Source organism: Carassius auratus, chromosome 4 (assembly GCF_003368295.1).
Source record: "Carassius auratus strain Wakin chromosome 4, ASM336829v1, whole genome shotgun sequence".
NCBI lineage: Eukaryota > Metazoa > Chordata > Actinopteri > Cypriniformes > Cyprinidae > Carassius > Carassius auratus.
In genome coordinates, this window is record NC_039246.1 from 19,130,689 (window position 1) to 19,147,256 (window position 16,568).

General features: G+C 37.3%; 1 protein-coding gene and 1 pseudogene across 12 annotated transcripts in view; one reads left to right on the forward strand and one right to left on the reverse strand.

The window, feature by feature from the left end:
- Nucleotides 1–14,204, forward strand: part of LOC113056794 (acyl-CoA synthetase short-chain family member 3, mitochondrial-like) — a 41,695-nt pseudogene extending 27,491 nt beyond the window's left edge.
- Nucleotides 14,205–15,005: 801 nt separating this feature from the next.
- Nucleotides 15,006–16,568, reverse strand: part of LOC113061685 (liprin-alpha-2-like) — a 153,207-nt gene continuing 151,644 nt past the window's right edge. For 5 of the 12 annotated variants that reach the window (XM_026231023.1, XM_026231050.1, XM_026231041.1 and 2 more), the window contains one exon: nt 15,006–16,292. The gene's annotated coding sequence lies outside the window, so the exon portion shown is untranslated. The remainder of the gene's footprint in view (nt 16,293–16,568) is intronic. The other 7 variants (XM_026231076.1, XM_026231066.1, XM_026231103.1 and 4 more) reach the window with 4 other exon arrangements.

The window sequence follows — 16,568 nt, forward strand, 5'->3', positions numbered from 1 at the left end:
CATTTCTCCCATATGGCAGCAGTGGCAGACAGACTCGTGGTGCCACACGCTGCGATGCCAACAGTTTTCTGTCTCGCTCTCCTTCTCTCTCTCTCTGTTTTTACCAGTTACTCTTGCCCACTCTTCATCAGTCGCTGGCTCACTCTCTCTTCCTGCTGTTCACACTCTCCTGTAGCATCTGGCTCAGAGACGGATGACGAACAAGTCTGTGTTCTATTTGTGTACGCTTTGCTCTGCGTCTTGCTGTCGTCTACTGATTGTGAAGTATTTTTAACTTTTGTTGATTATGTTTATTTATAAGCCAGTCATGTAATTTATGCAAGCACACAAACACAGGCGTGAGTGCTGGCTCAGTGCAGCGTTGTACGGTACATACTTAATATGCATTGTTGCAGCAGTAACAGATCTTGGTTCACTAGGGGATTGGTAGAGTTTTCCTTGAAATGTCTGTCATTAAACCTACCTATAAATAGGTTGAACTAACTTTAAGGTCATGGTGAAACAGATTCTGTTTTGAGATCTACATCCAAGGAAAACTGATTATCCAAAAGAAGAAATAAACGTAAGGCGGGGACTTGGTTCAATCCATGGATGGAGGCAGACTAAATGAAGTTGTCTAAAAAAAAAAAGTGACATTTTGATCATTAATTCAACATTCCAGTGTAACAAGAATGAATCATGTGAATGGATTAATTGTCCAATTCACATTTTATTAATATTTTGAATTAATATATTTATATATTTTTTTGAGTTTCTGTTAACTAGTTTCTATTAAATGTACATTTTAATTGAAATTTTTATAATTTAATATTTCTATTTAATTTATTTCAGCTTTAGTTAGGGATGTAATGATGAACCGCGAGCCATTTGAAAACCGATTCTAATTTGTGATGATTCAAATCAGTTGAGATGCTAAACAAATCGTGATTCATTTAACGGTAGGAGTTTATATATGAATGTATGTCTGAGAGGAACTTACTGTCTTTAGAAAAGTTTAGATGCTATTTTTCCTTTTCATCTTGCCTCTGTATGATGCATATTAAAGTTCATAAGTGCAGTGCTGTTTTGTTCACAGTGAAACCAATGAAATGCTTTACGCACCACATGCTGCCAGACAGTGAATCTGCGCCTCGTTCAGATATTTTTTTATGTATAGTTTTACAAAATTGGAGTCAGACCTTTCTGTTTTTGCTTCAATTTTGAAATTATACAATTTAATTTATATTAAAAACTGCACATGTTGCATGTATACAGCATCTTTGTTTGGATCCCGATTAAAATGCAGCGGCCTCTAATGTTAAATGCAAAGAGCACAGAAATCCTTACTTTGTTTATGTGAAAAAAAATATTTTATTTGTGTTATCTTATTTGGGGCTTGTTTTAAGATTTCTATTTAGTTTTGTTATTTACATTTGCATTATATTTACATTTTAGCAGATGCTTTTATCTAAAGCGACTTACAAATGAAGACAATGGAAGCAATCAAAACCAACAAAAGAGCAATGATACGCAAGTGCTATATTAGTATAGTGTTATATTTCATTTTCACAAAGAAACGTGCTGCATTTTGTCCAAGCAATAATAAAAGGACACATTAAATTTATGATTTGTCTTAAATATCATTTTGTAAAAAAAAATACAGAAGATAAATTGTGAATCAAATAATGAAAATCAAATTGTTACATCCCTAGCTTTAGTCACTTTAATACTTTAACTTTTCCAAATGGATATTACTAGTTGGATTGGATTATTAGTTGGATATTCATGTTAATTTTTCATGTCATATTTTGTTTTTTTCTCTTTATTTGAAACACCAAAACTTGTAATACTAGTAGTATAACTTTAGTTTTAGCTAACAGTAACTGAATTGTTCGTAGGTAATTGACACACATTTAGAAGTTTGGTTATTCCGAATAGAATTTCCATTTCATGGAGCGAGGAGATCTTTTCAAACTGTTGGTAATACTTGACCTGAAAGAGAAAAGTGACCACAGAAAAAAAAAAAAAAAAAGTAAAAAAAATGAGTTTGCTATGCTCAGTTGTTTACACTTGGTCTTCCATGAAATCTGCTTCTAATGTTAGTCAAGGTTTCTTGCAACAGACGGTCTATTTCTGCCCTCTTTCTGACTTAATCTGGTTACTGCATCTTTAAAATATCTGTAAATTAATGACCTCTTTTCTGATTGGTAAACTTATTTGCATGTGAAATGAGTAAAAAGATCACTTCAAAGTAGTTAAAATAATAAATACTCATTGATATGCAAATATAAGCAGTGATATGTTAATAAGCTTATGTTTTTGCCATCAATGCCTCATCCTGAATGACCTGCTTTATGCAGCTCTCATCACAATGGTGTCTCTCTTTTGTAGAGTGGCTCTTCCATCATCACTGCGTCGTGTGTCGGTGACGGCTGCTCATTCACTCCCCCCGCTGGTACCGCCGGTAAAGCCGTGCCCCGATACAACGGTGAGATTCCTCTACATTGGCATGCTTCACGTGGCACATTTGCAGCTCTTTATTAGTTTATTATCAATGCTTACGCTGAAGGATTTTGTGTTAGAGCTCTTTTTGATTGACAGTTTTTAACTGGATGGTTCAATAAGTGACTGAAGTTCTTAAACTTTTTTTCATCTTTGTCTCACAGTGACAGTGACTGATGATAAAGTGCAACAGGTGAAACCAAGGACTCTGGGAAATATTGTGGTAAAGTGACTTATTTTAATCCTTTCATATTTGATTTATTGACAGAGACTGTAGGAAGGGGGCAGAGATTTACTAGGAATGGATACGGGTAATTCACCAGATGAAGAAGTTAGGACATTTTGATCAATAATTCAGCATTCCAGTGTAAAAAGAATGAAACGGCAATGGATTAATACTGGATCATAATGTTACTGCTCAAAACCATTTGTGAAAGAAAATTGAAAATGGACTATTATTATTATAATTATTTTCCCAATGCACAATTCATGATTGCATCGAAATATATATAGTTACACCCCTTTAAAAATGACATTGCCAAGCCCTTGCTTTCAATCATCTGTCATATAGAGAGCATGTTTTACAATCCAGTCAGTTTCAGATGGACAAATCAAGTCCCATCCCTTTGCATTGGTTTTGCACATTTCAAAGTAATTGTAAAAACTGCGTTCACATAAACAACAAAATATAGTGGGGATGCAGAAGTCAGTGTCAACTTCAAGAGATGCATCTTGGGATGATTTTCCTTCACGTACTTATTATAAATTCATCCATAATAGGTGCAGTACTATTTATATTTGAACTAATTTTTAGCATTTAAGTATTAAATGGATTTAAGATCATGAGAAACATTTGTAAAATGGGTTCAGAATTTTGGCCTGCTGTTATAGAAGTAGCTCTGAACTCACTGAACTTTATGGAAAACAGAATCATCATCATCATCATCTTTATGATGAAGATTGTTTGGACAGCCCTGTTCTTTCTTTTTTTTTTTACTCGTGTCACGTAGAGGCCCATATTTTTTAGGTGCGTCTGTTCAGACACCTGTCCAGGCCTGTGTTGTGTCCTAAAGATGCTAGCGTAGCTTTTTAGTTTGATCTTCACAAATAACTCTCCTTTTTTCTGCTTTCCACTTCAATCTGCTCGTCATCTTCTCGACACAATAAAAGATTTACTAAGACAAAGGCAAAGCAGAGAGAATTTGTTCATCACACATCCGACTTTAAAATCTCCGTCTTTGTACGAGGACATTAAGCCCGAGTGCGCGGAATGACTAATGGGGTCTCGTCTCACACCTTCTGCTTAGAAAAGAGCATTTTCTATCTTCTTTCAGTCTTTCTTCAGGTACAAAACCCGTCTAAGCCGACGAGGCGTCTGTCCTCGCCCGCCGCTGAGGGAACTAATCTCGCAGATGCTTGTTTTGTTGTCATTTCAGTTCTCCGATAGATTTGATTTTAATCAAGAAAGCCTGCCAGATACACGCTCGGATTAAAAGGAAATTGTGACTTCTAAAACGAGACGCTGGTTTAGACACAAACACACTCAGGAGGTCCAGGCGGGATACTGGAATAGCGGTTATCTCGCACGTATTTTGATTTGTGTTCCAATATGCTTTTATTTCATCTTAAATGTAGATTTTATTCCTTATTTCATTTTTTCGTTCCTCTGAATATTGTCATTTATATTCATACTTTAAAGCATTCGCTGACCCTGAAAGGTTGAAAAAAACCCTGTTCTTTGATGGTTCAAAGAAGAGCAAGGTCACATCTTGATTTAATTATTTATTTTCCTCTAAAAGCATCTCTTTTTCTTCCCTCATCAGACTTCCTCTGCCTCCTGGGGCGGCTCTCAGTCTCTGGCAGAATCAGACGCTGTTTAAAGAGCTGTACTTCACTAAGTTTCCTGTAAGAGTTTAGCTACAAGATATACAGGGGAGATCAAAATAAGAGAACAGCCTATAATATCCTCAAATGGCTTTCATTATCTATATAGGTTTTAAACAGAGTACATATTCGCAAACATGTAGATATAGTACACAGGCTTTCTAGAGGTATGTCTCTTCTAAAAATATCTATATTCAAGAGCCTCCTGTATTTCTTTCCAGTGTTTTTGAATTTGTAGACATTCCCAAAATATATGATAATGGTTTGCTTCATTACATCCACAGTTTCGCCAATATTTTTAGATATTACTGTATTTGGCTATTTGTACTGGTGTTTTAAAATAGCTAATATTTTTCCAACAGTGTTCGTTTCAGTGTAATGAACCAGTTCAAATAGAACTAGACATTTCCATATGACCATTTGATATAAGTTGTAGTTGTAGTGTGTTTTCATATTTTTCAAGCTCTTATATCTGAGAAACTATCTTATATCTAATACATTGTGTGTGTGCCGCCTTAGTAGTTCTATCAATGGATTCAAATTATCTTTGAGTTTTCCACTCAACTTTAAGCTTACATCATGTCCACAAGATATAGTTCTGTTTTTCCTTTAACAAATCATCTATGCAGTTGGCCCAAGTCTGTAATCAGTAATTAATAAATGCTTATAAACTGGTACTGTTCTAGTCTGCCTTAAACAGGCTGCTGTAACACCGTATCTTATAAAACCAAACCTCAATCCTAAATCTCTTTAAAATTTTTGGCCCATCTCAAGTCTGGAGTCTTGTGTAGGACTTAGTGTTAAAGTTTTTACTGTGGTTTTGCTTGTATTTGTAAAAGTGGTGTTTTACTGTTCAAACCAGCACACCCAGGAACGTAACTGTCAATTTTGTTACCGCCCCTTTTTATGGGAAGATAAACTAGATTTCCCATATACTTCCATACAAAATAGCGGCACAAAGCAATGCCTGTACACAACCGGCAGGCATGAATAACTTAAGAATCCCTAAAACTAAACATGTCAAGTAATTATATGTCCACCCTGCCTGCCACAGAGCGTGAAAGATACGTCCACAATCTTAATTTGGTCAATTTAAAAACAAGTCCCTTCATTCTCCTGGTGTCAAATTGGTGTAACAACCCCACCCGGTGGCCAGAGTCTTACCCGGACATTTACTCGTACCTCATCGAGTCACCAGGTAAGCCAGTGAATGATTTGACTTCATATTTGAAAGTAAACTTCTTTAAATGTACAGTAGGTACAGAAAGTATTGAGACCCCCTTAAATTTTTCACTCTTCTTATATTGCCGCCATTTGCTAAAATCATTTAAATAATTTTTTTTCCTCATTAATGTACACACAGCACCCCATATTGACAGAAAAACACAAAATTGTTGACTTTTTGCACATTTATTAAAAAAGAAAAACTGAAATATCACATGGTTCTAAGTATTCAGACCCTTTGCTCAGTATTTAGTAGAAGCACCCTTTTGATCTAATACAGCTAGGAGTCTTTTTGGGAAAGATGAAACAAGTTTTTCACACCTGGATTTGGTGATCCTCTGCCATTCCTCCTTGAAGATCCTCTCCAGTTCTGTCAGGTTGGATGGTAAACATTGGTGGACAGACATTTTCAGGTCTCTCCAGAGATGCTCAATTGGGTTTAGGTTAGGGGTCTGGCTGGGCCATTCAAGAACAGTCACAGAGTTGTTGTGAAGCCACTCCTTCGTTATTTTAGCTGTGTGTTTAGGGTCATTGTCATGTTGGAAGGTGAACCTTCAGCCAAGTCTGAGGTCCTGAGCACTCTGGAGAAGGTTTTCGTCCAGGACATTTGCTCTGACATGCACTGTGAGCTGTAAGGTCTTATATAGACAAGTGTGTGGCTTTCCTAATCAAGTCCAATCAGTATAATCAAACACAGCTGGACTCAAATGAAGCTGTAGAACCATCTCAAGGATGATCAGTAGAAATGGACAGCACCTGAGTTAAATATCTGAGTGTCACAGCAAAGGGTCTGAATACTTAGGACCATGTGATAATTTCAGCTTTTCTCTTTTAATAAATCTGCAAAAATGTCAACAATTCTGTTTTTTTCTGTCAATATGGGCTGCTGTGTGTGTACATTTATGAGGGGAAAAAACAATGAACTTACATATATATATATATATACAGTATTGTTCAAAATAATAGCAGTACAATGTGACTAACCAGAATAATCAAGGTTTTTAGTATATTTTTTATTGCTACGTGGCAAACAAGTTACCAGTAGGTTCAGTAGATTGTCAGAAAACAAACAAGACCCAGCATTCATGATATGCACGCTCTTAAGGCTGTGCAATTGGGCAATTAGTTGAAAGGGGTGTGTTCAAAAAAATAGCAGTGTCTACCTTTGACTGTACAAACTCAAAACTATTTTGTACAAACATTTTTTTTTTCTGGGATTTAGCAATCCTGTGAATCACTAAACTAATATTTAGTTGTATGACCACAGTTTTTTAAAACTGCTTGACATCTGTGTGGCATGGAGTCAACCAACTTGTGGCACCTCTCAGCTGTTATTCCACTCCATGATTCTTTAACAACATTCCACAATTCATTCACATTTCTTGGTTTTGCTTCAGAAACAGCATTTTTGATATCACCCCACAAGTTCTCAATTGGATTAAGGTCTGGAGATTGGGCTGGCCACTCCATAACATTCATTTTGTTGGTTTGGAACCAAGACTTTGCCCGTTTACTAGTGTGTTTTGGGTCATTGTCTTGTTGAAACAACCATTTCAAGGGCATGTCCTCTTCAGCATAGGGCAACATGACCTCTTCAAGTATTTTAACATATGCAAACTGATCCATGATCCCTGGTATGCGATAAATAGGCCCAACACCATAGTAGGAGAAACATGCCCATATCATGATGCTTGCACCTCCATGCTTCACTGTCTTCACTGTGTACTGTGGCTTGAATTCAGAGTTTGGGGGTCGTCTCACAAACTGCCTGTGGCCCTTGGACCCAAAAAGAACAATTTTACTCTCATCAGTCCACAAAATGTTCCTCCATTTCTCTTTAGGCCAGTTGATGTGTTCTTTGGCAAATTGTAACCTCTTCTGCACATGCCTTTTTTTTAACAGAGGGACTTTGCGGGGGATTCTTGAAAATAGATTAGCTTCACACAGACGTCTTCTAACTGTCACAGTACTTACAGGTAACTCCAGACTGTCTTTGATCATCCTGGAGGTGATCATTGGCTGAGCCTTTGCCATTCTGGTTATTCTTCTATCCATTTTGATGGTTGTCTTCCGTTTTCTTCCACGTCTCTCTGGTTTTGCTCTCCATTTTAAGGCATTGGAGATCATTTTAGCTGAACAGCCTATCATTTTTTGCACCTCTTTATAGGTTTTCCCCTCTCTAATCAACTTTTTAATCAAAGTACGCTGTTCTTCTGAACAATGTCTTGAACGACCCATTTTCCTCAGCTTTCAAATGCATGTTCAACAAGTGTTGGCTTCATCCTTAAATAGGGGCCACCTGATTCACACCTGTTTCTTCACAAAATTGATGACCTCAGTGATTGAATGCCACACTGCTATTTTTTTGAACACACCCCTTTCAACTAATTCAACTAATTGCCCAATTGCACAGCCTTAAGAGCGTGCATATCATGAATGCTGGGTCTCATTTGTTTTCTGAGAATCTACTGAACCTACTGGTAACTTGTTTGCCACGTAGCAATAAAAAAATATACGAAAAACCTTGATTATTCTGGTTAGTCACATTGTACTGCTATTATTTTGAACAATACTGTATATATATATTAGGGGTGTAACGGTTCACAAAATTCACGGTTCGGTTCGATACGATACACTGATGTCACGGTTCGGTTCGGTTCGGTTCGATACGTTTTAGATACAGCAAAATGTAAAAACATCTCAACTTTTCAGAATGCCGCAAGCGCACCGCGGGTCATGTGACAAGAACCAACCAATCAGCTTCATCCTTTCCCGTAACAACGTTGAGAGCTCAGCCAAGATGAAGGATCAGCTGATCATAGTTGTATATGGATTGCAATTTTGAAATAAATTTAGTAGCAGAGCTACTGCAAGCGATTTTTAGAGCTGCAAATCCATTTATCCTTCGCTGAAATTTCCGCGTCTCATGGAGAGAGCACGTCATTGTTGCTTAGCAAAGACAGACGCCTCATGAGCGCTTCTGCCCGAGCGCTTTGGAAAGGAGGAGAAAGACGCGCTTAGCGTTTTTCATGCGTTTTTAGGCACGATATGTGAACGGCCCCTAAGGCGCTCGCTCACTCAGCACGCGCTGAAGGCTCGTTGCAAAATGTCGAATGCATTTAACAGACCAGAAATATAAGATCCTAAAATAACCAACAGGTCTGGTGTTTGGGTTGGATTCCCTGTAAGCTATAGTGTCTAAATGCTGCAGGGATAGTTTGCTGCGTGCATGTTTCTCCTTTTTTTTCGTCTTTTCCCAGATAGTACTGACGCATATATCCCAGATATTCCCGCTGGTGTTTTTTTTTTTTTTTTTTGTATTCCCGCTGGTGTACCCTGTCATGTTGCAGATGCGACATACCGTTGTTTATTTATCCACCACTCTCTTGCCATCACCATTATAGCTTAAAGGGAATCCAAAGTGCACCCAAACACCAGACCTGTTGGTTATTGGAGGATCTTCTCATTTCTAGTCTGTTAAACGCATTGGCTATTTTGCAACGAGCCTTCAGCGCGTACTGAGTGAGCGAGCGCCTGCTGAGTAGCCTAACATAAACATATAAGATGGTGTTTTTTTCTTCTTCGGGAGTGTCAGGGGCGTTGCCTGTTACGTTGTTTGGGTTATTGGGCTACCTTGTTGAACGCATATCATTATATTTCTCTCTCTCTTTTTTTTTTTTTTTTTTCAAATATAATTAAATACTCCAACGAACCGTTCGGTATACATAATGTGTACCGCGTACCGAACCGAAAGCGTCGTACCGAACGGTTCAATACGAATACGCGTATCGTTACACCCCTAATATATATATATATATATATATATATATATATATATTAGCAAATGGCTGCAATATAACGGAGTGAAAAATTTAAGGGGGTCTGAATACTTTCCATATCCACTGTATATATTATTTCTTTATATTTAGAGTACTGAGTGCACTTTTCTGTCCAGCCATACAACTAGCCTGACTTAGTTTTGGATTAGCATCATGCTTAATTCATGATATTTTCATAACAGCAAGCTATTGATGATGATGGCAGGTAGCCATGAATTAAAAATTTGGGGTTTTACAAACCTTATTGGTGCACCCAACAACACAACAACTCTTTGGCATGTTGTAAGGTTAGTCCACTTCTTCTATCTAATACTGTATGGCGTTTTGTTTTCCCCTAAAAGTGAACTCGTCAATCTGTTCATAGACATTCTATAACGCTGAGCCGGTTGTTCATATTGCGTTTCCACTGATATTCCTTTTGGTTGTGGTGTTCCGCAAGGTTCGATGCTTGGGCCTGTGATGTTTTCAGTGAATTTGCTCCCCCTGGCTTCTATTTTAGAAAAATATGGTGTTATCTTCGCCTACAGCGCAAAAAGCTTTCACTTCATCCATTGTTAGATTGCCTAAACGAACTTAAGCTATGGCTTTCAAGCAATTTCTTACACTTGAATGTAAATAAATCAGAAATGATTTTGTTTGTAATAGGTTCAAAATAATTTTTACAAATTCTATAGCAAGGACATTTAATTGATTGTATTGAATTGAATTGCATATACAGTATTGTTCAAAATAATAGCAGTACAATGTGACTAACCAGAATAATCAAGGTTTTACGTATTTTTTTTTATTGCTACGTGGCAAACAAGTTACCAGTAGGTTCAGTAGATTCTCAGAAAACAAATGAGACCCAGCATTCATGATATGCACGCTCTTAAGGCTGTGCAATTGGGCAATTAGTTGAATTAGTTGAAAGGGGTGTGTTCAAAAAAATAGCAGTGTGGCATTCAATTTTGTGAAGAGGTCATCAATTTTGTGAAGAAACAGGTGTGAATCAGGTGGCCCCTATTTAAGGATGAAGCCAACACTTGTTGAACATGCATTTGAAAGCTGAGGAAAATGGGTCGTTCAAGACATTGTTCAGAAGAACAGCGTACTTTGATTAAAAAGTTGATTAGAGAGGGGAAAACCTATAAAGAGGTGCAAAAAATGATAGGCTGTTCAGCTAAAATGATCTCCAATGCCTTAAAATGGAGAGCAAAACCAGAGAGACGTGGAAGAAAACGGAAGACAACCATCAAAATGGATAGAAGAATAACCAGAATGGCAAAGGCTCAGCCAATGATCACCTCCAGGATGATCAAAGACAGTCTGGAGTTACCTGTAAGTACTGTGACAGTTAGAAGACGTCTGTGTGAAGCTAATCTATTTTCAAGAATCCCCCGCAAAGTCCCTCTGTTAAAAAAAAGGCATGTGCAGAAGAGGTTACAATTTGCCAAAGAACACATCAACTGGCCTAAAGAGAAATGGAGGAACATTTTGTGGACTGATGAGAGTAAAATTGTTCTTTTTGGGTCCAAGGGCCACAGGCAGTTTGTGAGACGACCCCCAAACTCTGAATTCAAGCCACAGTACACAGTGAAGACAGTGAAGCATGGAGGTGCAAGCATCATGATATGGGCATGTTTCTCCTACTATGGTGTTGGGCCTATTTATCGCATACCAGGGATCATGGATCAGTTTGCATATGTTAAAATACTTGAAGAGGTCATGTTGCCCTATGCTGAAGAGGACATGCCCTTGAAATGGTTGTTTCAACAAAACAATGACCCAAAACACACTAGTAAACGGGCAAAGTCTTGGTTCCAAACCAACAAAATGAATGTTATGGAGTGGCCAGCCCAATCTCCAGACCTTAATCCAATTGAGAACTTGTGGGGTGATATCAAAAATGCTGTTTCTGAAGCAAAACCAAGAAATGCATATATGCACATTGTACATCCCTGTACATCTTAATATTTAAGACTACAGTTTACACTCATGCACATTATTTTGCGTTCTATATTTAATTCTACAATATACATTTTTTATATTTTATTCTTATATTTTTATTGTTTACTTTTATTTCATTCTTACATAGCTTTATTTATGTATATTTTCATCTGTGTTGTTTTCTTTAATAATTGCACTGTCCATGGAGCGGACCTGACTCACATTTCACTGCTGGTTATATATGCTATATATAATTTTGTATGTGACGAATAAAAATCTTGAATCTTGAATCTTGAATCTTGAAAATGTGAATGAATTGTGGAATGTTGTTAAAGAATCATGGAGTGGAATAACAGCTGAGAGGTGCCACAAGTTGGTTGACTCCATGCCACACAGATGTCAAGCAGTTTTAAAAAACTGTGGTCATACAACTAAATATTAGTTTAGTGATTCACAGGATTGCTAAATCCCAGAAAAAAAAAATGTTTGTACAAAATAGTTTTGAGTTTGTACAGTCAAAGGTAGACACTGCTATTTTTTTGAACACACCCCTTTCAACTAATTGCCCAATTGCACAGCCTTAAGAGCGTGCATATCATGAATGCTGGGTCTTGTTTGTTTTCTGACAATCTACTGAACCTACTGGTAACTTGTTTGCCACGTAGCAATAAAAAATATACTAAAAACCTTGATTATTCTGGTTAGTCACATTGTACTGCTATTATTTTGAACAATACTGTAAATGATGATTATTTAACTTGGTTAATTCAAGAATCATAAAAAGTATCACAATTTCCACATAATATTAAACGGCACAATGCTCAACATTATAATACTAATAGTATATATATATATATATATATATATATATATATATTCATTTAAAAATTATAAATACAGCCTTGATAAACCCAATAACCTCTTTCAAAAACATTCATTATTCGAAACTCAAAGTAGTCTGATTTGTGATTCTGACAGGCGTCTTCCAGTTAAGCGTTAGACAGTCTTTTGGCGTGCCTAGGATGTTAGTGCAGTTTGATTACTATATCTGTTCCTTTTGATAATAATCAGGCAGGACAGTCATAATCCCTTCACAGGAAGGTGCTCAGCATGTGCTTTTGATAATTACATCTCAGCTGCTGCATTCAAACCACATGCTGATTGTAATGACAACAGAAAAGTTGAAAGGATGTTTATTACTGAATATATTTTTTGAATCATGTAGTGCTATTTTCTGTGCAGTTAGTTACAGCGAGCGGGAACTGAAGATCTGAGGTTTAAAAAAGGATGGCAAACCATCATCAAGTGTTGGTATATATATAGCAACACAACATATACTGTATCAGTATGATTTTTGAAGGATCATGTGACACTGAAGTCTGGAGTAATGATGCTGGAAATTCAGCTGTGCATCACAGGAATAAATGGAATTTTAAAACGGTGCATTAATATTTCACAATATTACTGCTTTACTATAACTTTGAAATAAATGTAGCCTTATGAGCTTAATACCCTAACACACATGTGATTGACTGCTTATAAAATGTCTATTGTATGTATGTATACCTGTATATGAGAAAATTTGTCTCATGTTAAGTCTGCATAGCAAGTTATAATTTGTTTTTAAATGGTGCAGCACCATCTAGTGGTTCAAAGAAACATTACATATCGGCTGCTTTTATACCAGCACCTCATCAGTGTCTTTAAACTCATAAATATGTATTCCTAAATTGTTTTTATTTCACTCCCTCCTAGGGTTACTATGACTATATGGATGCAGGTTTTGTGGATGAGGAGGGCTTCTTGTACATCATGTCTCGGTACGATGACGTCATCACCGTGGCGGGTCACAGGCTGCCCTTGAAGAGGTGTGAGGAGAGAGAGCATCTCAATCATGACAAATGATAATCTCAAGCATCTTTGTTATTGCTTTAGCAAAGGAATCATATGTTGTGTGTGTGTTTGTCCTTCAGTCTGTCCTGCTGCACCCTGCTGTGGTGGGGCTGGAGGACCCCCTGAAGGGACACGTTCCACTGGCTTTGTGTGTGCTCCGAAATGGTAAGGAATGGAGAAAGGCTGGATGGATGGATGGATGGATAGATAGATAGATAGATAGATAGATAGATAGATAGATACATAGTCAACATTTGAAGTGGACAGGAAAGTTAATCAAAGTTGTCCTAAGACAAGAATGCATTTTAACTTTGATGAAAGGTTTTGATAAAAAAAAAAATACTGACCCTAAACTTTTAAAAACTACCTAGTTTGTTGCAACACAAAATTAATATTTTATATAAACACTGTTCTTTTTAACTCTTTTATTCATCAAAGAATTCTGAAAAAGTATCATAGGTCCCCAAAAAATATTAAGCAGCAACGGTTTCCAACACTGATAATAAATCAGCATTTTAGAAAGATTTCTGAAGGATCATGTGACACTGAAGACTGGAGTAATGATGCTGACAATTCAACCTTGCATCACAGGAATAAATTATATATATAAAATAGAAACTGTGGCAACTTTAAAGGTCGTCTCTGTCAAAGCTCTTCCCAAAACCAACTCAGGTACAATTCCACGATCCCCTCTCACTAACCTGGTGAACCACACGCCTTATAAGGTATTTTCTAACTTGTTGTTTTTTTTCCTAGCGATAACTGTTAATAGATATTTGTGTTATATGGAATTTGCTGTAAGGACAGCTGCAAGTCTTCAGTTTCAGTTCAAGAATCATAGTAAAGCAGAAGTTGGTAATTTGGATGTTTCTGATTTTCAAGTCATAGGTCAGTCCCACCATAGAAGATCCTGGGGTCTTAAAGACATTGAGAAGGTGCTTAGAGAAACTGTGAAAGAACCTGGTAAATAATTTACTCACACACACACACTCACTCACTCTCTGTTCTCTCCATGATCTGAGATTCTGTGAAGATATGTCATAGAGAAACATGGTTCCCATTAGAAGGAACCCCTGATTATTCAATATGTCGGGTTCATATTGAATTCATTCCCAGGGTCAAAAAATCTGTGATATATATATATATATATATATATATATATATATATATATATATATATATATATATATACAGTATTTTGTGTAAAGAAAATAAAATGAAGGCTGTTTTTTATATTATATTGTAGCCCCAACTGTCAAAGCGCCAACAATTGCATCAGTGTTTAAATGGTTAAATTTGGAAGATTTTATTGACATTCACATAATAACTAAAGTAAAATGTTATTTTCTAGGGGTGCTCCAATCACGATCAGCCGATCGTAATGCGCATCTCGTCAGTAAAGCCGGTTCTCTAATCAGCGGTTAATTCCATCAGGTGCGTGATTTTACATCGAGCAGCTGTTACTACACAGAGCCATTGTTAATAGAGAAGATGCGCAAATCCACTTAATTTTTCACATGTCTCCGTTTTTTGGTGCATCTTCTCAGTTAACAACGGCTCTGTGTAGTAACAGCTGCTCGATGTGAAATCACGCACCTGATGGAAGTAACCGCTGATTAGAGATGCGCATTAACGATCGGCCGATCGTTATGAGCACCCCTATTATTTTCCCTCATTCTGATCAGTGCTCTATAACCTGGACACGCTGTTGACAGTTTTAGTGAGATTCACCTTGCAACACAGTAAATTATGGTGAAATGTAAATGTCATGTATTGTAGCACTCGCATAGCATTGTAAAAACATTTGTGAAAATGATTGTTCTAAAGCAAACCTATTTGACTGTACTTTTTTATTTACAATGAAAAGTTGTTTGATCACCACATAGTTTTGACCAAAATACAATCAGTAATAAATAAAAAATGGACACAAAATAAAATGATTTTCTGCGCGTGCAAAACAGGGACGTACAAACCGTCAAAGTGTCTGATATAACCGAAAGACGGGAGGTGGAGGGCTGTACAACAGACGTCCCCCGCGTCTCGAACAGAAACATTTTCACACCAAAGTAAGTCACAGCGAGTAAGTCTACGTTCACTACGAGCTAAGCCTGTCCTTTAGCGATTTGTTCAAACGAGAGGCGGTCGGATGCTCTCGAGACGAGGCCAGCCTATCTGCAACGAGCAGGGTGAGAGATTCGCTTTTTCTACTCTGAGACGAGCGGTCCGCGTCGTGTCGAATACGCACCATTCTCCGGCATTACAATTTTGTGCTACTCACGATGGGAAACAATTGGTGTTTTACGTTCTTTCTAACCAAACTATAAGCAATGCAAGAATATGCGTGAGAGAATATTCAATTACTCATGTTCTTCAATACGGCTTACCGTGACGGATCGATTGACAAACATTGTTGAAAACCCCCTAAAGTTTTGAAGCATGTTTTTGAACAGACTGTTGAAAAAATAGGCATGAAGGCTCCTGAAAGTATCAGTGCTTTAAGAATTGTTTTTCTGTAGTGTCTTTCAGGAGTAGTGGTTTCTCACAATTAAACGCAAGATGACATTCTGATCTTGTATGTAGTAGCAATCGGCAGACCGCAACGGCTCAAAACGCATGACTGAATGAATAAAATGTAACAGCATGTCCAAAGTGTCTCTGGGGCATAGGCCAAAAAATTAGAACAGCAGCATCGTTTAAAACCATGACGTTAAAGGACACAATGTGCACAAACTCTGAACGTGTAATCTTTTTATACAGATGTGTGTATATATATTTATTTATATGTATGTATTTATATATATAAAACAGCTTTATTTATAGTGATTTACAGTTGAACCTACACATCCCCTGTAGAAGAAATACACAGTACTTAAGCCGAAGGAGCCGCGTGGTGTGAAAGACAGAAAGAGCGAGAGCGTGTCGGCACCTGGGGTGGACGCCTGGACCCCCGCCTCCCCGCCCTGTCCTCCACGGGCTCCTGTTGTTCTCTTGGCAGTGTGACTCGTCTGAATTGTTTGTTCAGGCCAACTTTAAGGTATGACTCTGAAAGAAGTGAAACAGAAGAGAAGATCAGATGATGTTGGGGTTTGTGTGTGTGTGTGTGTGTGTGTGTGTGTATGAAACATGCAAGGCTTGTCATTTGAATTTAAAAGTGGTAGTTTTGTTTTTTATAATTAATGTATTGTTGGAGCAAACATAATTTTCTTAATATGGAAGCGCCTGATTGACTGTAAGCTGGGGTTCAAAAGTATTGTAGTTGGTATGTTTGTAACGTATGTATGAAGCCGTCTAGATGATTAGCAGCACAAGTAGTGTTGT